Here is a 26,318-nt window from a genome sequence, read left to right as displayed (position 1 = left end):
AATCAAAGATAAATAAAATCAGCTTCTTTATGAGGTCACTGTGGGCATATTAGGCAGGATAATTCTTTGTTGTACTAGGTTATCCTGCTCAGTGTAGGATATTCAGCATCTCTGGCTTCTAGACACTAAATGACAGTAGCGCCTCCCTCTTGTCATTATGACAATCAAAAATTTCCCCAAACACCCCTACAAGGGCTGAAGGGCTGCACTGTCCTCCTGATTGAAAACCACTGGTAATGGGAAAAAAATAAACACATCACTTCCATATCACACAATACGAGGTTGGCTAAATATTTGTGTTCATTGCTATGGGAACACAGAAGAGGGGCACCTAACCAAATCTGGTGGTTCTCACAGGCATTTAAATAAGGGTTATTCCTATCAAAATAATCCAATAATACCATTCTATTCAAAATATTTAAGAAATTCTTTTCTGGATTACTTTTAGAGCCTGAGTCATGTTCTTTTGAATTTGTTCAACGTAGGAAACTTTCTTCCTTTGGAAACATCCCAAAGTTGCTTGTAGCCAAGTCTTGTGAATAAGATGAGTGAACAAGCTGGACAATATTATTTTTAGGTAAAAATAGTTTCACAGAACACAAAATTATGAGCTGACACTTAGTGGCTATTAAATTATGGAAACCACCTAGCCCAGGTTTTAATAAGAGGCACCACTTATTTCATTATTTTTCATACTCTTATTATTATTACAAGATTGTTAGTATTCTGTTAAGCACATGGATACATAAATGAAAGACAATTCCTGCCTTTGAAGAGATCACTATCTAGTGAAGGAGGTAGACAAGTAAACCAACAATTGCAGTTGTAAGTAAATGCTAGAAGAGATGTATTTGTGCTGCTATGGGAGTGCAAGGGAGGAGCACTAGTTCAGTCTAACAGTGAGGAGTGCAGAAAGTCTGCTGAGGGAATTTGATGCTCTTCTGAGTTTTGAATGTACAGTGCTAATTGGCTTGGAGAAGAAATGGAAGGTATTCTAGGCAGAGGCAGCAACATATCCAAAGATACAAAGGGTTGAAAGTGTGGTGCACTCTGTGAGCTTCAAGTTCTTTGATGTCTGGAGCAAAGGGGCAGGAGATGACACTGTGAGATAGGCAGCATCCTTCATCATACCATTTTTATGCACCTTACCAAGGAATGTGGACTTTGTATTGAAGATGAAGGATGACCATGAAGGACTTAAAGGGTAGAAATCTGATGATACCTTTATTTTAAATCATGCTAGTAATATATGGAAAATAAACTAGAGGGTGAAGCTGGAGAAAGTGGTTAAGATGCGAGGAAAGAGAAAAATGATGAGGTCTTTAAAAAAGAGGTAGGGTTGGAGATTAAAAGGCACCTGTGTGGCTCAGTCAGTTAAGACTCTGACTCTTGATCTCAGTCAGGTCTTGATCTCAGGGTTGTAAGTTCAAGCCTGGCATTGGGCTCCAGCTACGCATGGAGCTTATTTAAAAAAAAAAAAAAAAAAAAAAGGAAAGGAAGGATTCAAGACATTAAAAAAATTATAAAGTAATGGTAATTAAAACAATATGGTTTTGGGTCAGGAAAAGAGATCCATGCTGACCAGTGTTATCAAAATAAAGAGTTCAGAAACCAACATGTGCATGGGAATTATTTATGCAATAAAGATGGCATTTTAATTTAGTAGGAACAGGAATGGATTCTAATTAATAAGTTCTAATTAATAAGTTACCAAAACCTGGTGCCTTAAACAGTACAAATTCATTATCTTACAGTTCTATAGGTCAAAGGTCTGACACAGATATCAGTGGACGAAAAGTGAAGTGTCAGCAGGACTGCATTTTTTCTGGAAGACTATAGGTAAGCCTCTATTTCCTTGCTTTTCCCAGTTCTAGATGCCACCCTTATTCCTTGGTTCTTGGCCTCCTTTTCCATCTCCAAAGCTAACAGCATTGCATTTCTCTAACCATTCCACAGTCATGTTTCCCTCTGACCACAGCCATGAATAATTCTCTGTTTTTAAGGATTCATGTTATTAGATTGGGCCCACCCAGATAATCCAGGATAATTTTCTCATTTCAAATTCCATAACCTTAATCACCTCTGTAAAATATCATTTGCCAGGTAAGGTAATGTTTATAAGTTTTGGGGGTTAGGGTGTTGACATCTCTTCTGGGCTATTATTCTATCACAAGTGAAAAAAAAAAGACAATTTAGATTCTTACCTCACACCATAAACAAATAATAAATTATTTATGGATTAAAGATCTACCATAAAAACAAACAAAACTACCAAAGTATTAGAAGAAAATATAGGAGGATATCTTTAAACAAGAAGATCTTCCTGGATAGGATGAGAAACCAAGTGGTCATAAATAAATTTATGAGGCAGACTTGACCCCATAAATATTTAAAACATCTGTACAGTGGGGGATTCCTGGGTGGCTCAGCGGTTTAGCGCCTGCCTTCAGCCCAGGGCATGATCCTGGAGCCCCAGGATCGAGTCCCGCATCGGGCTCCCTGCATGGAGCCTGCTTCTCCCTCTGCCTGTGTCTCTGCCTCTCTCTCTCTGTGTCTCTCATGAATAAATAAATAAAATATTTTTAAAAATCTGTGCAATAAAAGTCACTACACAAAGCTACAAAATTAAGAGACAAGCATCAGACTAGGAAAAAAAATACTTGCAACATATACAACAGATAAAGATAATATCCATAGTATGTTAAGATTATTTCCAAAACAAATAAGGAAAATCCCAAGCTGATAGAAAAATGGGTAAAAGATAAAACAGATGATTTAAAGAAGAAATAAAAGTAAACAATAAAGAAGAGGGGGAAGCTAAATTTATTTATTGAAAATAGTATTTAGGAATTTCTATATATGTGCTAAATATTTTTAATTGATTTTATTTATTCATTCATGACAGACATAGAGAGAGAGAGTCAGAGACACAGGCAGAGGGAGAAGCAAGCTCCGTGCAGGGAGCCCGATGTGGGACTAGATCCCAGGATCCAAGATCACGCCCTGAGCCAGCTGAAGGCAAACGCTCAACCACTGAGCCACCCAGGGGTCCCTATGTGCTAAATCTTAAAAAAACAAAACAAAACACATTCAGAATAATGTTTCCTGGGCAGAGAGGTGAGATAGAAAGGAGCATGCTGGGAACTTTAACATTATTGATATTCTATTTCTCAAAATGAGTGGAAATTCATAGACACTCATCTTTATTTTTATTTATATTTTTTAAGATTTTATTTATTTATTCATGAGAGACACAGAGAAAGAGAGAGAGAGGCAGAGACACAGGCAGAGGGAGAAACAGACTCCATGCAGGGAGCCCGACGTGGGATTCGATCCCGGGTCTCCAGGATCGCGCCCTGGGCCAAAGGCAGGCGCCAAACCGCTGCGCCACCCAGGGATCCCCTCTTGGAATTTCCTAAGTCATAAGAGCAGGAAAGGTGTCTTGATATTCATTACAAACCCCTTTTAACCACAGGTGATTTGGAAAGCCCTGTAGGATGGGGGCTGGTTGCTGGTGGAGCCAAACCTGTAGTTAGGAGGTTGGAAATTTAGTTTCACCCCTCAGATATCTTTATTTTATTTATTTATTCATGACAGACACATACACAGAGAGAGAGAGAGAGGCAGAGACACAGGCAGAGGGAGAAGCAGGCTCCATGCAGGGAGCCTGACGTGGGACTTGATCCCGGGTCTCCAGGATCATACCCTGGTCAAAGGCAGCGCTAAACCACTGGGCCACCAGGGCTGCCCTGGGTATGATTTTATTAATCATGCCTGTGTAATGAAGTCTCCATAAAACTCAAAAGATGGAGTTCAGTTTGTGAACACATAGAGATGAGGGGAGAGTGGCACACCTAGAGATCATGGAAGCTTCTTGACCCTTACCTCATGTCTTGCATATGCATCTCTTCCATCTGGTAGTTATCCTTTTATAATAATCTAATAAACATAAGCAGATGTTCCTCTGAGTTCTATTTGCTGCTCTTGCAAAGTAATCAAACCTGAGGAAGGGGTGGGAACCCTGGTTTATAGCTAGTTGGTCAGAAGTACAGGTAACAACCTGGACTTGCAAGTGGCATCTGAACTGGGGAGAGGCAGTCTTGTCAGAGTGAGCCCTTAACTTGTGGGATCTGATGCTTTCTCCAGGTAGTGTCAGAATTGAGTTAACTGTGTCATGGTGCTAAAAAACACATATTGTCATGTTGTACCCAGTTGTCACGTCTCTCTCATCTCTTTTACTCTGAAAGAGTTCTTCAATCATTCCTTAATTCCATGACCTTGACATTTTTTTAAGACTACAAACCAATAAATTCGTATATCTCTCAATGTAGGTTTATTTGAAGTTTCCTTATAATAAGACAGATCATCCTGGAACATCAGAGTGTTGAAGTTGGATTCTTCTTATTGAATCCCAATGGGTAGCCCACAATTTCAGTTTGTCCCATTTCTGGTGACATTAATTGGATCAGTTGCTTAAGATGGTATCTGAGAGGTCTCTTGACTGAAAAATTACTTCTCCACCCTTTTATTTTATTTTTAAACTTTTTTTTTTTGAAGATTTCATTTCTTTATTCATGAGAGGCAGAGACACAGGCAGAGGGAGAAGCAGGCTCCATGCAGGGAGCCCAATGTGGGACTCGATCTCGGGTCTCCAGGATCACGCCCTGGGCTGAAGGTGGCACTAAACTGCTGAGCCAGCAGGGCTGCCCTCTCCACCCTTTTATAATTAGTATTTGAAAGAGGTACTTTGAGACTATGTAAGATTTTGTTTCTCGTTCCACTTTCACCCTTTGGTAATAGCATCCATTGATGCCTCTTATCTGAATTATCACTATGCTGATAGCCAAAAAGTGACTTTTTTTTTTCTAATTCCATCATCTCTTCTACATTTATTAGTACAAAGAGTGCAATGTCCCCATAACCCTGTCCCTAGAGATATCCATTACTAACATTAATTTTTGATAGCTTCATGATTTTTTTTCTCCAGATGTTCAGGTATATCAGGGAGAAGCCAATGGTTGGATTGATCCAGAATTTCAGTGAATAACTGTTCAGAAAAATAATGAAGTTAATTGCCTTTCCAAGAGTGGGGCTGAAGTGATGGATTGTGAGGTCTGGCTGGACAAGTTAGGAAGTGAAGCCATCAGACCTAGAACATTGAAGTTAACCATGTTGTTACCATGGTGGAGAGCAGCTCTGGAGACATATGACAACTTTAGAGCACTTTGGTTCATGTGTTGGCTCGGTTTTTGACTTTGGATTTCTCAAATGCTCATTAATGCTTCAGGGTTTTTGTATTTACACCTCCTTGCTTAAGCACAAGAAATGATTCATACTAATTGAAGTCAAGAAATAAATCAACATTGCTTTCACTTGCGAGTCTGACAATTTGGGGGTCTTGGTGATATTATAGTTTTACACCACCAACTTTGATGTTTTATTTCCAGCTCATAAAAGAAACACCATATTTTGTTTCAGCTACTCTTTCCCTTAATGAGACAGTAATTCTTCTGGCTTCTGTTGAAAGATCAGAACAAATGGCAGACCTTTACTGTTTTTGTTCACAACACAAACAGAAACTTTCTTGTGCTCAAGGTTTCTTACAGAATGAATTTGTTCCTTGATCTAAATATAACTCCTCAATCATCATTATAAGAGTTAATCATCTCTGAACTTTTCAACGTTTTCATTAGGCCTATAGTTTTATATCTCATGAGGGGCATCTTCTCTAATTTTGGACTTGATGTTAAAGTCAAAAATACCTCCTAGCATTGTTTCTATGTCCACATACTCTTTCTAACATGTCAAGTGACTCATTTGCAGAATTTACATGATTGAAAATTTGGTTTCAAACCTTTGTCTAAATAACAGTCACTCATTTTTAAGCCAATGTAGAACAGCCTTGTGTGCTACTGGAGCAACAAGTTAAAACATGTTGCAATCTTCTCAGCTCCTACAGTTCCTCCTCTGTTTCCAGGAATCATAGGTCTCTCTAGTTTGCAGCACTACTATGTTACTAATCTGTGATTTCAATTATCTATGCTGAAGAAGAAATATATTAATATGGATACAACAGCTAATAATATGTTGGGGATTTTTCTCTTATCAGCTCAATATTTTAATTTCTATGACAAACACCACTTACTAACACACTGGGACCTGGAAGGTGGATGCATTCTCCTGCCTTCTCAGATGACTATTCTTTAATGGCTCCTTAAAAAGTTCCTTATTTATGAATTATGAAATTAATGGATAGAGCAAACACTGTCTGCTTGACTGTCAAACCAAAAACGACTTCATCTTCTTCTCTTCTTCCTTTTGTCATATAAGGAATGGAAGGGGCTAGCTGCTTAAATGTCAGACTCACAGCAACAGAGCCTGGCCATGTTTCAAAGCCTCTGAAAGATGTCTAGAGGACAAGTCGGGGACAGTGGAGGAATCCACACCTTCTTTAACCTTTTCTTACTCTTAGCTAGGATTCCAACTCACGTCTGTCTGATTCTCTTAACTGCTAGATTATGAAAAATTAGGTCTTTGAAATGAGAGCGAGAAAGAAAAAAAATGTCATCCTGTATATTCATTTGGTTTGGGAATAAAAGGGTGCCCTATAATTTAAAACAAGAGACAGGGATGACTCATTACAACTATGAAGGTTATTAAGGAAATGAATAAATCGGTCACACCACTACAACTGTTCTTGTCATCACAGTAGCATTGCCAATTTCCCTATACAGTCAGTAAATGCTATTCCATATCTTCTTATATGGAATGTAAGACCCATTCTGGTATAACAATAAATATTAGAATAGTCTTCAAATCCATCTTTAGATGAGGCTATAAAAAGCTGTAACTAGTGCAGGTGCAAGCTACCTCAGAAACTTGGAAGGAGCCATTCAAATATTACAGCACTGAAAATCCACTGAATTATCCAATGCAATAAAAAGTATATATAAAATTTAATAGTCATCAGTGTAAAAGTCCATAATATTTGAAAATTAAGAGTGTTCTGATAATGTTCAGTTAAATTGATACCCCAAACCAGGAAAGGGGTACAAAGCTTAAACCCACCTTATATTTCTTTAGTTTAATAAGTCTATAAATGTTTAACAAAAAGAATAAAAGCAAGGTACATTACAGCAGCTTGGTTTGAGTCCATTTAGACAAGTAAGATCTTAGGTTTCTTGATAATTTTCCTTATAAAGCTGACTGATTCTTAATCCCTTTCAGCTAATGAATTGCTTAAATATGTCTTGGTTATTTTGTCAGCCTTGGAGTTATCTTTTCACTGTTGTTTTGCCTGTTCTAGAGCTTTTGTTACCACTGTTGTCACAAAGTTTGTCTGCACCCAAGCCTTCTGTTTCTTTTTCAGGGAAAAAGAAAGACAGTCAGGCAGTAGGAAATGGTGAGGGCACACTCCCCTTCAGCTCTTGTCTGTAATCAAAAGCTCCATGACATTCCATACTGAAATTAAGGGGCATAGTCTTTGGAAATGGAAAAAAATAAAAGTCAGTGTGCAGAGCAGTTGAGACCATGGATCCTGGCCTCAAGCAGACCTGGGGTCCTATTCTTGTTTCTTCTTTAATCCCTGTGTGACTTTAGACAAGTTTCCTAAGCCCTCCAAACATCAGCTTTCTCATTTGTAAAATGAGGATTACTGGGGATCCCTGGGTGGCTCAGTGGTTTAGCACCTGTCTTTGACCCAGGGTGTGATCCGCTATATTTGCATCGTTGAGAAGATACAGGTTTTGGACAAAACTTTCTCCAGTATCTTTGATACTTCTTTTTCTTTGGTGAACAGTTCTGTTTCTTTTTGGGTTTTTTTTAAGGTTTTATTTATTTATTCATGAGACAGAGAGAGAGAGAGAGGCAGAGACACAAGCAGAGGGAGAAGCAGGCTTCCTGCAAAGAACCCAATGTGGGACTTGATCCCAGATCCCGGGATCACTCCCTGAGCCAAAGGCAGACACTCAACCACTGAGCCACCCAGGTGTCCCGACAGTTCAGTTTCAAATTTTATTTTTCTTTCCAGTGACTCCCTCTCCACCCTCAAGACTACAGGGTTCTTCATTCCAAGGGAACTCACAATAGTGTTTGAGGTGCAACCAGGGCTTTGTCCCCTTCGTACCAATGAAACTCTATTTCTTCTATTCCTCCTCCTCCTCTTCATTCTTCTTCTTCTTCTTCTTCTTCTTCTTCTTCTTCTTCTTCTTCTTCTTCTTCTTCTTCTTCTTTTTAAGATTTTTTATTTGTTTATTCATGAAAGAGGCAGAGAGAGAGGTAGAGACATAGGCAGAAGGAGAGGCAGGCTCCCTGCTGGGAGCCTGATGTGGGACTTGATCCAGGAACTTCAGGATCAGACCTGAGCCGAAAGCTGACACTCAACCACTGAGCCACCCAGGTGTCTCTATGGTGCATTTCTTCTATTTATTTGGTAACCAGGATATAATTTTTTGGGTCCAGGTATGTTAACATTTATTCTAATTATTTATATGGTAATTCAGTGCTCCCAGCCCATTATATTACTTATTGAGTGCCTACCACCATATTTCATTGAGTCTAAAACACATTGACTATTGGTAGTGGGTGGGGGAATTGGATGAAGAGGGTCAAAAGGTATAAGCTTTGAGGTATAAAATAAATAAGGGGCGATCCCTGGATGGCTCAGTGGTTTAGCGCCTGCCTTTGGCCCAGGGCGTGATCTGGAGTCCCAGGATCGAATCCCGCGTCGGGCTCCCTGCTTCTCCCTCTGCCTGTGTCTCTGCCTCTCTCTGTGTATCATGAATGAATAAATAAAATCTTTAAAAAATAATAAAATAAAATAAAATAAAATAAAATAGTACCGGAGAGGTGAAATATAACATGATGACCATAGTAACACTGCTGTACATGTATATGAAAGTTGCTAGGGAGAGTAGACCCTAAAAGTTCTCATCTCAAGGTAAAACATTTTTTCTTTTTCCTTCTTTTTTTTTTTTTTTTTTTCTCTTTTTGGTAAGTATATGAGGTGACAGATGTTAACTAAGCTTATTGTGGTAATCATTTCACAATATATGTAAGTCACTATGTGGTATACCTTAAACTTATACAGTGCTATATGTCAATTACATCTCAATAAAATTGAAAGGAAAAAAGTAAAATACATTGACTATAATGTTCACTTTTATTTTGTATTATACAAAGACAAAAACACTGCTAATTTCACTATGTCATGCCATTAATTTTAAGAGGCATCCCAATTTTAGATATGTTAAAGATAAAAACAGGTGATGGGAAACCAGATATACATAAATAAAAGTTGACCCTCAGGGAGCTTGCATTCTAGGGTGAAAAACACCGACTACTAACACAGAAAAAATACATATATGTAATATAATTTCAGATAGCGAAGAAGACGTCTAGAGAAAAATAAAGCAGGCACCTGGGTAGCTCAGTTGGTTAAGGGTCAATTCTTGGTTTTAGCTCAGGTCCTGGAATCCCTGCTCAGCGGGGAGTCTGCTTTCCCTCTTTCACTCTTTCTGCCTCTTCTCCCCATTCACTCTCTTTCTTTCTCTTTCCCCCTCTCTCTCCTTCAAAAATCAAGAAATGAACCTTTTAAAAATATAAAGAAAAATAAAGCTGGTCAGAGGGAGAACTACAGGTAGAGTGGTTGAGGGGGGTTTCTCTGAAGAGGAGACAGTGGTGCATAGACCTGAATGAAGTGAGGAAACAGGCCATGTTAAGTTCTGGTGGAAGAGCTTTCTAGGCAGAGAAAACAAAGTGCAAAGTCCTGAGGTGGGGGGCCCCTAGCTGGCTCAGTCAGTAGAGCATGTGACTCTTGATCTCCGGGCTGTGAGTTTGAGCCCCACAGTGGGGGAGGAGTTTACATTAAAAGAAAAAGGCCCTGAGATGGGAATGTGCCAGCTCTGTTTCAGGAAAAACTTTTAAGAAAGCCAATGTAGTAAAGCAGAGCAAGCAAGGCAGAGAGGATCAGAAGGAAGGCTGGGGATGTAGACAGAGGCCAGGTCATTTGTGAACAAAACCTGGATTTTCTTCAAAGCATGAAGATAGGTACTGAAGGTTTTTCTTTTCTCTTTTTTTTTTCTTTTTTAAGATTTTATTTGTTTATGAGAGACAGAGAGAGAGAGGCAGAGACATAGAGGCAGAAGGACAAGCAGCCTCCCCATGGGGAGCCCAATGTGGGACTCCATCCTAGGACTCCAGGATCGCAACCTGAGCCGAAAGCAGACACTCAATCACTGAGCCACCCCTGCCCCCTCCTGAAGGGTTTTAAGCAAGAGAATGAGATGATCAATTATATATTTATTCAAGATCTCTCTGGCCACTGTGTGAGAAATGAAGGGGAGAAATCCAGGAGTGGAAGCAAGGACCCAATTACCAGTAAGAGATAATAATAGCCTAGGCTAGGACAATAGCCTTGGAGGAGAGGAAAAATGGTAAACTTTGGAAAATTCTTTTAGTGTACAGCAGATCAGGATCGAATTGTATGGATGTGGAAAGTGAAGAGAGTGTAGAATCAAAAATTATTCCTAGGGTTTTAGAGTGAGCAACTATTAAATAATGGGACCCTTTCTAGAATAAGACTGGGGAAGGAGTGGGTTTGGGGGCAAAAATCAAGAGTTAAAATTAAAAAAAAAAAAAAGAGTTAAAATTTAGATATGCTTGTCATTGGATAGGCCAAGGGAAGCTGCTATGAACCAGTTGGATATTCGAGGTTGAAGCTTAAAGAGAGGTCAGGGCTGGGGCCATATATTTTGGACTAATCTGCATGGAGAACACACTTAACTCCACCCAAGGTGATCCTTAACACTGGCCCCATATTAGAATCACTTGGAGACTTTAAAACCTCTGAAATCCTGGCTCTGCCTGAAGACACTCTAATATAAAAAGGGCCTGGATTTGACATGTTTTAAAAAGTTTCTCCAGTGATTCAAATGTGTAGCCAGACTTGAGAACCAGGACTAAAGGAAATGAGGTAGCTGATGGTAAAAAGAGGAGGGGCAAGACAAGAAGAGAGGGAAGCAAAAAACTAAGCCTTGGTGGGCTCCAGCATTCAGTGGATCATAAGAGGAGGCAGAGAGTCTGGCAACGGACCGATTGAACAAATGAAGCCCTCCAGGTAGGAGGGAAACTCGGATCATGCCCTAGAGGTAAAAAAAGAAAAAAATAGACAGAGGTTCATGGTGGAGGGAGTAATCAGCTGAGTCAAATCCTGCTAGAAGAACTAGTAAGATCAGGACTGAGAGTTAACTATTAATTAGGCATGATGATTGTGTTGCAAACAGAACAGGAGATAACAAATGCTCTTCCAGTCTTTCTTCATTGCATATACACATATTAGACAAAATTGGGGGTTGTGAGATGTTTGATAAATCAGAGAATTGAAAAAAAATCATTGAAGATGGTAAAGGTGATAAAATATTACTGAAAGTTTTATTCTAAATCTACTACTCTGCCTCCCCATTTTTTTTAAGATGGTGAATCTATGAATAAGTAGCCACTAAGTTTGGGCACCTGAGAAAAAGCAAAAAACTATCACTCATATTCTATTGTACTAACACAACCACCATTATTTACTCAGTCATTCACTTTCATTTAGTGAATTCCTACTCTGCAGCAGACTCTGTGCTGAGGTCATAGAAATAAACAACACAAATCTTTGCCCTCAAGTAATTCAGGGGCTAGTGGAGGAAGTGGATACGTTAAAAAAAATTACAAAACAAAGCCATAAGTGATGTGATAAAGATTATTATATGCAATACACTGAGGGAGCAGAGAAACTAGGGAAGTTAACATCGGGTATTAAATTATAATTATGAAGAGTACCTTGGCAAACTAGAAAATTGTTTTTTTTTTTTTTAAAAAGATTTAATTTATTTATTCACGAGAGACACAGAGACAGGCAGAGACACAGGCAGAGAAAGAAGCAGGCTCCCCGTGGGGAGCCTGATATGGGACTCAATCCCAGGACCCTGGGATCATGCCCTGAGCCAAAGACAGATGCTCAACCACTGAGCAGCCTGGGCATCCTGAAAATGGCTCATGTTCCAACTTTAGTGACAAAAAGAAGATGGAGGGGATCTTTGGGTGGCTCAGCAGTTTAGCACCCACCTTCAGCCCAGGACGTGATCCTGGAGTCCCGGGATCAAGTCCCACATCAGTCTCCCTGCATGGAGCCTGCTTCTCCCTCTGCCTGTGTCTCTGCCTCTCTCTCTCTCTCTCTCTCTCATGAATAAATAAAATCTTAAAAAAAAAAACACCAAAAAAAAAAAAAAAAACAAGATGGAAAGTTAGGTGTTCCCCATGAGTCCAATCATGTAAAAATGTGATCCCTGAAGACTTCCCAGTCAAGGAAAGGTGTGACCTGAGTCTTAGACAATGGGCCAAGCAAATAAGGTCAGGAAAAGTGGAGGACAAAAGAGAGTTCTGAGGTGGAAAAAGGCAGGGGAGTGAAACACAGAGTATAACCTGTTTGGCCACTGTAATAACTTTGGTGTGACTGGAGTGTGGGCTTCTGATGAACCAGGCATAAAACTGGAAAGACAGGCCAGTGATAACAAGATAAAAAAGATAAAAAGAATCACATAAACTATATTAGAGAGTTTGCACTTTATCCAATCACTTACAAGTAGCCACAGAAGACTTTTAAAGTGGAAAAGCAGGCTCAGAGTTGGTATTACAAATATAATCATAAGCAGCTGGACTGAAAGGGCCTGAAACTGAAGGATGGAACACCAGTTGGAAAGCTTTTGCAGGGCAGCCCCGGTGGCTCAGGGGTTTAGTGCCACCTTCAGCCCGGGGTGTGATCCTAGAGACCCAGGATCAAGTCCCATGTCAGGTTCCCTGCATGGAACCTGCTTCTCCTTCTGTCTGTGTCCCTGCCTCTCTCTGTGTGTCTGTCATGAATAAATAAATAAAATCTTTAAAAAAAAAAGAAAAGAAAAGAAAGAGAGCTTTTGCAATAATCTAGGTGGGTAATAATATAGGCAATGGCAGAAGGATGATGGATGGATGGATGGATGGATGGATGGATGGGACGAATTCAAAGGCTCTTGAGGAGACCTTGCGGACTTAGGGAATGGTAAAGGATGGGGATGTCGGGTATGAGGAATGAGGGGAAACAAGAATGACTCTCAGATCTCTGGTTTGGATAACTGAATCCCTACCTCTGTTCCTATTCCTGGCCACCTTTCTACCCAAGATAACAAATGTAGGAGGAAGAAATTGAGGGACTCATGGAACATCCAAGAGGACATGTGAAGTGACCAGTTTGAATATCCTGGAGTTCGAGAGAGATGTGCGGGCTGGAGATACAGATTTAAGAGTCATCAATACATAAGTGATTCTTGGAGTTACAGGAATTGATGAGACCAGGCAGGGAAGATGTATGTGTATCATTTGTGTGTTTTCCTTTCTAGTTATTTTCTTCTAATATATCTTTAATTATAATAATCAGGTGTACATAATTTTCCTTTTCCTTTTTGTATTTGACATTATACCAAAAGCTTTTGTCATGTTTCACAGAGTTTTCAAAGCAGACATACCAGTGGCTGAATAAAAACACATCAAAGGATATGCTATAGTTATAGTTGACTTTAGTTCTGATAAACATTTTTATTCATAGTTTTCCCCCCACTTTTTTTTTTTTTTCTCCTTAGGACAGATTCTCAGAAATGAGAATATATTTGTCTGTTATATAGGTAATATGTGTTATACATGTATATCCAAATTACATTCCAAACTGGTTGTACCAGTTTTTCCTTTATACAAAACAATGCATAAGAATACAAGTTTAGAGGAGGCTGGCTGGCTCAGTGGGTGGAATGTGTGACATTTGATCTTGAGGCTACAGGTTTGAGCCCACATTAGGTGTAGAGATTACTTAAAATTAAATTGTATTAAAAAATACAAGTTTAACTAGGTACTTGCCATAATTTGGTATTATATATTTGTGGCATACATATATTTTTGTTATGTATGTTAAATATTTTATTGAAGTAAAATATAGGTACACCAAAATGTACAAATCTAAGTGTACAGTTTGATGAATTTTCAAAGTGAACACACTATGTAACTTGAAACTTAAATCAAGAAACAGCACATTAGGGCAGCCCCCATGGCTCAGCGGTTTAGCGCCGCCTTCAGCCCAAGGCGTGATCCTGGAGACCAGGATGGAGTCCCACGTCAGGCTCCCTGCATGGAGCCTGCTTCTCCTTCTGCCTATGTCTCTGCCTCTCTCTCTCTCTCTCTCTCTCATGCATAAATAAATAAAATCTTAAAAAAAAAAAAAGAAAAGAAACAGCACATTACCACCACCTCAGAAGTCTCCCTCACACACCCTCAAAGGTAACCACTGTCTTGATTTTTAATGCCATAGAAGGGTTTGCCTGTTTTTGAACTTTATGTAAATGGAATCGTGTAGTATGTGATCTTTCTTGTCTATCTTCTGTTGTTCAGCATTGTTTGTACAATTCATCCGTCACTGTGTTAGTCATCCATTAATTCTCATTTCTGTATAGTACTCCATTGTGTGAATGTTCTGCAATGTATTTATTCTGGTGGACATTTGAATAGTTTCTGGTTTGGGGCTACTATGAGTAGTGCTGCTTTATGAAATTCCTATAGATGTCTTTTGATGAATACATGTATGCATTGCTGTTGGGAATATTCCTAGGAATAGAACTGACAGATGCAGCATATGTATATGTTTCGTTTAGTTATACTGCCCTCAGTTTTTAAGGGTATCACTTTTCAATCCCACCAAATGTATGGGAATTCCCAGTGCTCCACACACTTGCTGACATTTTGTCTTTTTCACTTTAGTCTTTCTGGTGAGTGCTATCTCATTTGGCTTTTATTTGCATTTACTTGTTAACTCAAGATGTTTAGCATCTTTTCTTTTTTTTTTTTTTTTTTTTTGGCCATTTGGCCACTTCTCTTTTGTGAAGTAACTTCGAGTTTTTTGTTTATTTTTCTACTATTTTGTTTGCCTTTTCCTTATCGATTTGTAGGACATTTTTGTTGTTGTTGTTTTACATATTCTGAATACAAGTCCTTATAAATATATGTATCGCCAATATATTTCCCCACTCTACGTTTGTTTCTATTATCTTAAATCAAATCTTTTGGTGATCAAAAGTCTTTTGGTGATTATATTATGTATATACATATATATTTTTTAAGACTTTATTTATTTGAAAAAAAAGACTTTATTTATTTGAGAGAGAGAGAGAGATAGCAAGAGAGAGAGCACAAGCAGAAGGGAGAGGGGGAAGCAGGCTCCCCACTGAGCAGGGAGCCTGACATAGGGCTTGATCCTAGGACCTTGGGATCATGGCCTGAACCAAAGGCAGATGCTTAACCAACTGAGCCACCCTGGCTCCCTTGTGATTATATTATATTAATATAGTTTATCAAACTTGTTCATTATAGTCAGCATAATTTGTGTCCTATTTAATATACCTTATATCTTTGCCTACCTATAAATCATGGAGATATTTCCCTATCTTTTCTTTTAAGAACTTTATTTTTTATTTTCATATTTAGATCAACAATCCATCTGGCCTTTATTTTTCCTGTGGATATCCATTTGACAGCCTAATTTATTGAAAAGATTATCCTTGGGCTACCTGCCAGGCTTAGTTGGTAGAACACATGACTCTTGACCTCAGGTTTGTGAGTTCAAGCCCCACACTGGACATAGAGCTTACTTAAAAAAAGAAAAGATTATTCTTTCCCCCATTCCCCTGAGTATTAATATTTTAAGGTTTGTTGTTGTCATTTTTCCAGTTTAACATATGGAAAATGGTACCTCTTTGTTTAATTTGAATTTCTTGGTTATTTGGGCAGTTTGACATTTCTCTATTATATTAATTAACACAAGACAGGCTATATATAGCAAATAAAGCACCAAATTTCAGAGGCTTAAAACAACATAGGTTTTTTTTTTTCCTCATCCAAAGTCCATTGCCAGTGGGTCAACTTATAAGGCAGCTGGTCTCCCTGCAGTGGCTGGGAGATCCAGGTCACTTTCATCTTGTGGCTTCATATTATTATGTGGCTTCTGTAATCTCTGTTAAAAGAGAAGAGTGTGGTGGTGGCATGCAGACTTTCAAATCCTGGTCTGCCTGGGACACACCTTATTTTTGCCCCTGTTCTATTGTCTATACCTGGAAACATGGGCCCCTGACCTTGAAAGGAACCTGGGGATAGTTTTCCCTTGTTCTCAAGGTGGAGAGGAAAACTAGGAGAGGTAGTGGTTCTACTACATTCCCATCATTAAGTAATCATATTTTTCATTTTGTGAATTGCTGGTGTCTATGGCATACACAAGGAGTAACTAATGTTTGTATTAAATGAAAATAACCTTTAAAATGTCTTCCTTGAATTCCATTGTAACCTAATACTGCTATCTCTAATATATTGCAAGCTTGCTTACTACATTTTTACCCACTCTTTCTTTTCTAGTCTTTTTGTGTTATTTTATTTAGATGTATTTTTTATAAGCAGCAAAGTATTGGATTTTAATTTTTAACACAAACTGAGAAGCTTTTTCTGTTAATAGGGAATCTAAATTTAATAACTAAACTTACAATGCTTAGTCTCTCTATTGCCATGTTTCTGTGCCTTTGCTTTCATGCTGTTTCTTTTCAGTTTTGTCATTTGCTCTGCAGACTTGGTTTTGTTTGCTCTTATTTTCTACTGTGATTTGAGAAGGTCGACATTCCTCTGATTCTACTGGTGGGTTCCTGAGAGTTTTAAACAAATACTTTTAAAATCTACATTTGTTTAATTGTACCAATAAAAAGTCAAACAATAACACTCAGAAGTTCTATGGGAAAGGAGGCACCAAACATCTTTTCCCTTATCTCCTGTTAATGCTTCTTTTGTTGCTCTTTATTAATCTAATCTGGGGTAGTAAATCCAGTCATTTGAAAATATACAAGTTTTTTTTTCTCATTAAGTAATTGTTATTCCTTTAAAACATTTAGATAATACCCAGTTGTACAAAGGCCAGCAACAAAAATCTGCCATCATTCTATCACACAAAGACAACCACTGTTAATATTTTAGTATACTTCCTTTCAATTTTTTTTCTTTTTAGATTTTATTTATTGATTTGAGAGGGAGAGAGCACAAAAGCAGGGGGAGGGGCAGAGGGAGAAGGACAAGCAGATTCCCCACTGAGCGGTGAGCCTGAGGCTCCATCCCAGGACTCCATGATCATGACCTGAGCTAAAGGGAGAAGCTTAACCATTTAAGCCAACCAGGTGCCCCTCTTTTTTAATATACACATTTTATATGATTGAGACTATATTATATATAAAGTTTTCATATTCTGCTTTATTTTCTGAAATCAGCAAATCAGCCGTTGGTTATTATAAAATCTTCATAATCATTTTTTTTAATTAAAAGATTTATTTATTTATTTGAGTGGGGAGGGGCAGAGGGAGAGTCTTAAGTAGACTCCCTGCTGGCACAAAGCAGGAGGTGGGGCTCGATCTCCTGACTCAGATCGTGACCTGAACTAAAATCAAGAATAGGGCACTCAACCGACTGGGCCACTCAGGAGCTCCTTCACAATCATTTTAATGACCTTATTATATTCTATAAAGTAGATGATCCATAAGTTATTATATACCTTTATTGTACATCTAGGTTATTTTCAACTTTTTATTATTATAAATAATGTTGCAGGTTATCTTTGTGCAGAAAGAGAAAACTCACATTTTTTTCTAATTTAAGATTATTTTCTTAGAGGGGCACCTGGATGGTGCAGTTGGTTAAGCACTGGATTCTTGGTTTCAGTTCAGGTCCTGATCTCAGGGTTGTGAGATCCAGCTGCTGGTGGGGCTCAGTGCTCCACATTCAGCATGGAGTCTACCTAAGACTCTTTCTCTACCTGCCCTCCCCAGCCCCTGCACCCTCTCTCAAAAAAAAAAAAAAAAAAAGAAGGATTGTTTTCTTAGAATAGATTCCCAGAATGAAATTAGTGGATCGAAGGAATATTTTTTTTTTAAAGATTTATTTATTTATTTGAGAGACAGGGTGGAGAAGGGCAGAGGGAAAGGAAGAAGGAGGAAGCTGACTCCTCATTGATGATAAAAGAGCCTTAGGAAGGGCTGGATCTCATGACCCTGATATTCAGACCTGAGCTGAAATCAAGAGTTAGATGTTTATCAGACTGAGCCACCCAGGCGCCCCAGGAATAATTTTTTAAAAAATAGTCTCAATACATATTGCTAAATTGCCTTCCCAAGGAAATCCCATCATTATAAATAAAATCTTAATATAATTATATTTTACTATAGTTCAATTAGCATTTTAGACTTAGTATCAATTCATTTATCATTATTAGTGTTTATATTAATTAATGTCTATAGCTAAAGTCTTTTTTAGAGATCTCTACCAATTCTTTCCAACCTCTATCTTCCAAATCATGAGTTCTTTTTATGATTCATGATTTTATGATTCATCACATTGTGTCAATTTATGGGAGAATGTTCCTGTATGCTTTTTTGTTGATTACCAATATAAGTAATGCTTTTGACTTAATTAGAAGGCTTCTCTTTTGCATTTTGAGTAATAGATGACTTAGTTTCTTCGGTAAAATTACTATTGTTACTATGTCCCTGTTCTCTCTCAAACCATCCCAAACCCTAGAGCAAAGAGAATGCTAAATGAAAAGATGCAGTTCTACAAGGGATTGGAAAGTGTGTAGAGGCCTCTAAACAAGGCAACAAAAGAGAAGAAAGCAAAGACTGAACTAAAAGTTTAAGATTGTATGAAACTGAAGCTATAATAAAAAATAGAAGAAAGCCTTAAGTTTGTCTATGGAATAGATTCAGGTTCTGATGGTTGAGTTTTGAATCTTGAAAAAGAAATAACAGTTTAGATCACTTTTTTGGTGCATTTCGAGGCCCAGCTAAAATTGGCTACTCTTTTAGGAAGCCTCAAATGTGATCTCCCCCTTACCTATACTTTATCTCTGGTATGGATCATTTTAACTTTGGATGGTAGTCATTTTCCTGACTCTTCTTTGCTATCACCTCTAAGCTCCTTGTCTGACTCACCTCTGTACTCCCACAGCACCTGGCAAATTGCTTTATGCAGGTAGGTGTTCAACATGTATTTCCGGAAACGAATGTTTATCAGTCCATAACTGTTTCTACTGGTGGATATACAGGTTATCAACCATTGCCAAACAACTTTCTTTACCAAATGTACAAAATGAACAATAGTGAATTAGATATTTGAGGATTTTCTCATAGCAGCAGTTTTAGAAATTTCATAGTATGTTTATTGATTTTAAGACATCGTTTTCTTAACTTCTTCCCATAAGAAACCACCAATCATTTCCCCTTGTATTAACATTTTCCTTAACAAGAAAAAAACCCTCTTTCTCATTTTCTCATTAAACAAAATTATTTTCCCTTAAATATTTGTCTATATGTGTATGTATTTACTTATCATCACAAGTGGCAGGGTTGTTTTTTTTCCATTTTTTCTAATTTTTTTTTTTTTTTAAGATTCGATTTATTTATTCACGAGAGACACAGAGAGAGGCAGAAACCTAGGCAGAGGGAGAAGCAGGCTCCCTGTAGGGAGCTTGATGTGGGACTCAATCCCAGGACCCCGGATCATGACCTGAGCCAAAGGCAGACACTCAACCACTGAGCCACCCAGGTGCCCCTTTTTCTAACTTTTTATTGTGTGTACAGTTTGATGAATTTTCACAAACTGTTTAACATTCACTTCCAACCAGCACCTAATTTAAGGAACAGAATATTACTTGCACCTTAGAATGCCTCCATTTGCTTTATGGTGGCATTTTTACTTCTTTTTGGAGGGGAAAGAAATTCTCATCAATATTTGACATTTCTATATTGTTTCAAAGTTTCTGAATATGTATAAGGTTATAGACATCTCTACTTATTTTTGTCACGTATCTGATTAAGAAAGATTTAGCACTTTATATTTCCTGGAAAAAGCATTAAGTGATTTTGAAAGTCTTTAAACTGTGTCATTGGAAAGATATTGTCAAAAATCAAGAATGTTGGATATTAATTTTTATTAAAAGTAACATGATTTCCTGTGCCTACAAAAAATTTCATATCATAGAAACAAAGTTCATTGTAAAGTTTTGGGAATCTTTCATCTTTCCTCTAATGTGATGAATTTATATTTCAATTTAATCAGTAAAATTTTGAGTGAAGCGGAACACTAGATTACATGGTTTTATGTTTTCTTAATCACTTTTCTAAGTAGACTGCTCTGTTAAGAGGTACATTGTTGATTTTAAATCTGCTGCATGAGCACTGTTTGCTTGTTGTACTTTGTTTTCGTAAACATGTTGTAATACTCATGTCCTTGGAGGACAGCTTCTAGTACACTCTGGGGAGGTAATATTGTGCTGAAGTTGATTACAATTTTTTAACCTCAGGCGAAATGAATCAGTTTTGAGAATCTAGTAATTCCAGTTTTGTTACATATAGATCAACCCCTCTCCTCCATGAGTTGATAAACCTGTAGGAAACCATTTCCAATGCTGGAGAGAGCAGAGAAAGTATAACCTAGCATATTATGCACAAAACCTTAGAACTAGCTCTACAGGAATATGGACACCAAAATCTTCAAGCAGGCTTTGTGAATTGTGCAGGGCAGTTAGAGCAAACTCAGTGAAATGAGAATTCTTCATAATCCAATGTGATGGAGTAATTTATCTAAGCATCCACCAAAACACTATTGAGGTGGCATGTTGCAATGGTAGGACAGGCATCTTTAGAGTTTCCATCTGTGCGCGTACATTTGCACAAGGAAGAAAATCAAATCTGGGGATGAGTCCAAGCAGAGGAGACAAGGAGGGCATCTGAGATCAGTCTGATAAAGAAGGCACAGCTTTCTTCATGTCCTAAACATTTGTAAGATAATATTTTGTATAGAAAAGTAAAACATACACACGCGTAGCTTAAAGAAAAAAATTAAGATGAACATACCTCCATACTCCCATGCAGCTTAAGAAGTAGCACATTTACTGATGCTTTCGAAGCTCCTGCCAGTTCTCCACCATCACATCCCCCCTTTTCCTTGACAGAAGTAACCGCTCTGATTTTGGCTTCTCATCCTCTTTTCTCTCCTCTTCCTACTTTTGCCCACATATCTATTCCTAAGCAACATATTTAGTTTGAATGTTTTTGGATATTTATACATGGAGTCAAACAGACTTCATCCTTCTTTATTTTGTCCTTTTAAATCAGCATTATGCTTGCGAGCATTTTAATTGTTGAGTAATATCCTATTGAGTGAATATATATAACTGTTTACTTATCCATTCTCTTGTTGATGGACATCTGGGTGGCTTCCAGTTTTTGGCTGCTATGGTCATTCTTGTTCTTATGTCCTGTAACACATGAGCAAGAATTCCTGTAGGATATGTTCTTTGGAATGGAATTTCTAGGTCATAGTTTTCAACTTTACAAGGTAATAACTCATTAACTATTTTCTGCTTAGTTCAAAAAGGCCAGGGTTGCCAGATATAATAAATAAAAATATAGGAGGATCAACTAAATTCAAATTTCACAAAAACAATCAATACTTTTTTGGTTTTAGTATGGTCCGTGCAAAAATTATATTTCATCTGGCAACCCGAACAGGGTTAGGAAACTTTACCAAATCACAAACATTGGCCAACGAAATGTGAGGGGATGGTGGAGTATTTGATCCTTTCTTCCTCTGCCAGAGCAGCCAACCCAGTTGTTAGCTCAGGGTGCTCAAATGCTTGCTAACCAGTATGCGGGTGATTATTTGGCTCAATCAATATGTATATGGCATCAGTTTGATGCCAGGCAGGTGCTAGACATTGGGAATACAACTATAAACATGACAGACGAGGTCCTTGTCCTCCCTAGGCTTTTAGCCAAGGCAGGGAAACAGAGGACAGCAAGGAAATGATGTATGCACTATGGGAAGAACAGTATGCTGGTGAGGGAGCCCTGATTTGTAGCTTTTGATGACTTTGGAGTTGTAAATACTGATTTCAAGCTACCAGTGTGACATCACTAACTGAAATGGGGAAAGATGTACACAATCTGCTCTCTGGGCAGTATGAACTGGCTGTAGCACCCCACAATATGGAGGAATATTTATTTTATTTTTTTATGATAGTCACACACATACACACACAGAGAGGCAGAGCAGAGACATAGGCAGAGGGAGAAGCAGGCTCCATGCACCGGGAGCCCGACGTGGGATTCGATCCCGGGTTTCCAGGATCGGGCCCTGGGCCAAAGGCAGGCGCCAAACCGCTGCGCCACCCAGGGATCCCCTATGGAGGAATATTTAGAAAGGCCACTTCACATCCATTCTCTAGGCTCATTTCTGCCCGGAAAGAGAGGAGAAAGGAATTTAGGTTTGGGGGAAAGGAACTTAGGCATTATTTCCTCAAATTTGGAAGGAATCAAATGATAAGAGGTATAAAATGCATTCATTTTATCTATAGTATTGTCTGCTTTGTAAATATTTTTACTATGATGTATGTAAATGGAGCCTAATAAATATGTTATAAATTACGATCAGTGTATATAGGTTAGGGCTTGGATATTCCCTTTTGTGTGTGACCTATCAGGAGACCCTGGAGGACATTTTTTCCTGCATTGCTCCCTCACTTGTATCCCAGTTTGCTGATCTTTATCCTACATTCATTCATTGATTCCACAAACACTGACCGAGCCCTTGGTCTGTGCCAGGCACTGTAACAAGGGTTTGAGTCTGTCCTCACGGAGCACTCAATTCACAGAAAGAGCATTTTCCCCGGTCATCCCCTTTCTTTCTGGGCAGGTTTACTGTCTTCTCCTTTTACTTGCTCAGTTCACTTCTATGTTCTCATGCTGGCTTTTCCTCTGGGATTATTTTCCCAAAGAAGCTGCCAAAACCCCCCTTTCAATGATCTTTTCTTGCTCTTCTTTCGATTTCTCCTTCCCCAGAGTGGCAGGTATCCCTTGTTGTCTGAATCTGGACTCTCCTGACTATTCCATACCTTGTCCTATTGTGCAAGTTACCACTCTAGCCGTCCCATCTATCTCTATTTGAATGCCTATGAACTAGCTGATGTGCAGGATGTGGGAGCCTCTACTCACCTTGAGGTTTTCATTTATCATAATAATTTTATAAAGTTACATATTTGTATAAGTTTTAATGACTTAAAATTGATCCATTGTACCAAATTTGGAAAATCATAAAGGAGGAAAGAATAATTAATCTCACAACCGAAAGATAGCTATTATTAACTGTTTGGGATACACCCTTGCAGTAATTTCTTATGCATACTTTTACACAAATTGGGACCATACTCCCCTTTTCCCTTACAGCACTGTGAAAATTTTATCATTTTTTCAGTATTTTTTTAAAAACCTGATTTTAAATGATGGCATAATATTCCATTTTCTCGCTAAACCAGTTTACTTAATTAGCTCCCTACTGCTGGCAGTAGCCTCTTTACACAAGTTAGTGTTGACCATCTTTATTATTTTTTTTAAAGATTTATTTATTCATGAGAGTCACACACACACACACACACACAGAGAAGAGAGAGGGAAGAGAGAGAGAAGCAGGTTCCATGCAGGGAGCCTAACCTGGGACTCGATCCTGGGTCTCCAGGATCACGCCCTGGGCTTAAGACGGTGCTAAACTGCTGAGCCACCTGGGCTGCCCGGTGTTGACCATCTTTAACATAAACCACAAGAAAGCAGGAATCAATCATTTAATTGTCCTTCCTAGGCAGTACTAACAATATATGTAAATTGAAATATGTATATACTGTGGTCCTCTATTTACCACTTAAAGTAAAAGGAGCAGGTCTGCATAAAATGTAGCCTGGGTTGGTATAAAGATAACCTGAAGCTGTGGAGAAGGTTGGGCAGAAGATAACCTACCATCAAGTCTCTTTGGTTGGGTTTTGTTTACTACTGGAGAGGAGCTAAGCTCTGTATGAAGTCTAGGCATTGGTACGGGCTTTAGAGATCATCTAGTGTCGCTACCCTCTTTTTCACAGGTGCGGATATTGAATCAAGAGGGATTGTTACCTGCTGAGAATAATTCCCAGGTGTCTAGACATCCTCTGTCCTATGCGCATTTCACCACAATCAGCTGATTAGGCTTACTCTTAAAATACAGAAAAGATCATATATTTACCTGCATATCCTTTATAGGAACTCTGCTTCCTTAGAGTGCACATACTTTGGTATACAAGTCTAATGGTAAGGTCCTAGATATGTATCTGAGAGAAAAGAGGGCATGTGCACACAAAGACTTCTATAGGAGTGAAAGTTCATTATTTGTAATAGCCTGATCCTGGATACCAAGCAAATGTTTATCAACAGGTGAATGGATCAACAAAGAGGAGCATATTCATACAATGGACTACTCAGCAATAAAAAAATAAATGATTAAGTGCAATAATGTAGATGAAACTCAGGTTGAGAAAAAGAAGCTAGACAAGTACACACTGTATCTAAAATTCTGGAAAATACAAACTAAGTGACAGAAAGCAGGCCTGTGGTTACTTGGTTGTGGGGTTGGAGTGCAAGAGAACATCAACAGGGTAGAGGACACTTGTGGAGACTGGTGGCTACATTCATTATCTTGATTATGGAATCCATTTTGGGGTTGTATACACATCAAAACTTCTCATATGGTACCCTTTAAATATGGGTTTATGTACGTCGGTTATACCTCACAAGTTTTTTAATTTGTTGAGATCCGCCTCTTAAGTTTGAGAAGCAGAACATGACTAAAAACTCACTGAAGAATCTGCAGCATAAGAAAACTAAAATTACTTCTGGAGATAACTGACAACCAAGGTCCTATTCCAGCATGATAGCTTATCTGAACACAACATTACTATGAGAAATGCAAAGTCATAAAAATAAAAAATAGAAATGACATTTTTGTCCTCCTGGTAATCATACCATTTCCTCATGTCTATGCAGTTGCTCTATATCATAATCTGTTTAGTGTTCTATTCAATTTGGTTTTTTCAGAGAGCAATAACCTTGTTGTATTTTTCCCGAACTATTAGACTGCTCTTTTATGTACAAGATGCCCAATCCCTGGTGTGTCTTACGTGTGTAGGTGTGTAGAAAGCCACACTGCATCTATAAATTTTAGCAAATGCTGTAATTTGCTTTGGGATTTTCTAGCAGGGGACTCAGCGGCGGCATGGGGACGAATTGGAACTTTCTAGAAACCATACCCCCTAACACAAGATGAACACTGGATAGTTTCCCTAAACAAGTGCATTACTTACAATTTTCTATTTAGATCGTCCGTTTACTTTTTTTGTTTTTTTTTTTTTAAGAGCTGCTCTACTGCACAGAGTGCACAACACCGGCAAGGATGGTCTTTTTTTGGAAAACATTCATCAACTTTTACTTTCACCCACCCTCGCCCCCAACTTATTTTTTGAGCTCTTTTATGCAGTAATCACTCCCAATTCTGCACACGCGGAGACGCACGGAGGTCTTTTTTTTTTTTTTTTTTTCTGCACAGTACGGAGGGGCAAGAGACACCAGCAAGCAAGCAACTCTTTTAACTTTCCAGTTCCGTTTCGAGAAATGATCGGCTAGAAGTCCTGAGAACGGCAGCCCGGCGAGGCAGACGCGCTTCTCCCCAGGCGGGGTGTGGGTCGGGAGCAAGGCGCGCTTCCGCGGGAGGGAGGGGGGCGGGCCGGGCGCGGGGCTGGGGCGGGGGCGGGGGGGAGTCAGGTGGCTCCGGAGCGGGAGCCCGAGCGGAGCGACGCGGCGGGGGCGCGTGCGGGGTGCGCCTCCCTCCGGCCGGCGCGAGGAGGCCGCCCCCGCGCTCGCCAGTCCGCCGGCCCCGCGCTGCGATCGGCGGGGGCGCCAGGGGCGCCGGGCGCCCGCGTCTCCTCCCTCCCTCCCTCCGGCCGGGCGCGCGGGCTCCCTCCCCACCCCCGCCCCCCACCCCTGGCAGGTCCCTCCCCCCTGCCTGCTCCCGCGGCCGCCGCCGCCGCCGCCGCCGCTACCGGAGGCGCAGGAGCCTCGCGATAGTGTTTGCACAGGCGGCGCGTGACGCCGCCGCCGCCTGTAACTGATGCAGAGGTTACCCCGCCGCCTCAGCCGCCTCAGCCGCCACCCACCGCCCGCCGCCGCCGCCGCCGCCGCCGCCCAGGCGACGCCGGGGGCCGACGCACTGCAGAGGTGCCGGCAGGTTCCGCTCGCGGAAGTGCCCTCGGCCGGCGCTGCCCGCGCTCCGCCCGCACCCGGCGGGCGCCCCCTCGACGCCTCCGCCGCCGCGCTCCTTCCCCC

The 26,318-nt window shown here is 39.5% G+C and overlaps 1 protein-coding gene across 1 annotated transcript in view; it reads left to right on the top strand.

The window, feature by feature from the left end:
- METTL8 (methyltransferase 8, methylcytidine) overlaps positions 1–24,936 on the top strand; it is a 228,344-nt gene extending 203,408 nt beyond the window's left edge. Inside the window, exons 16-17 of the mRNA XM_049106092.1 lie at positions 1,755–1,839; positions 24,047–24,936. The gene's annotated coding sequence lies outside the window, so the exon portion shown is untranslated. The remainder of the gene's footprint in view (positions 1–1,754; positions 1,840–24,046) is intronic.
- Positions 24,937–26,318: the final 1,382 nt, after the last annotated feature.

The sequence above is a fragment of the Canis lupus genome, chromosome 36, assembly GCF_003254725.2.
Source record: "Canis lupus dingo isolate Sandy chromosome 36, ASM325472v2, whole genome shotgun sequence".
In the NCBI taxonomy this organism is placed as follows: Eukaryota; Metazoa; Chordata; class Mammalia; order Carnivora; family Canidae; genus Canis; species Canis lupus.
The sequence above is the reverse complement of the archived record's forward strand: the minus strand, read 5'-3'. Positions and strand labels throughout refer to the sequence as shown.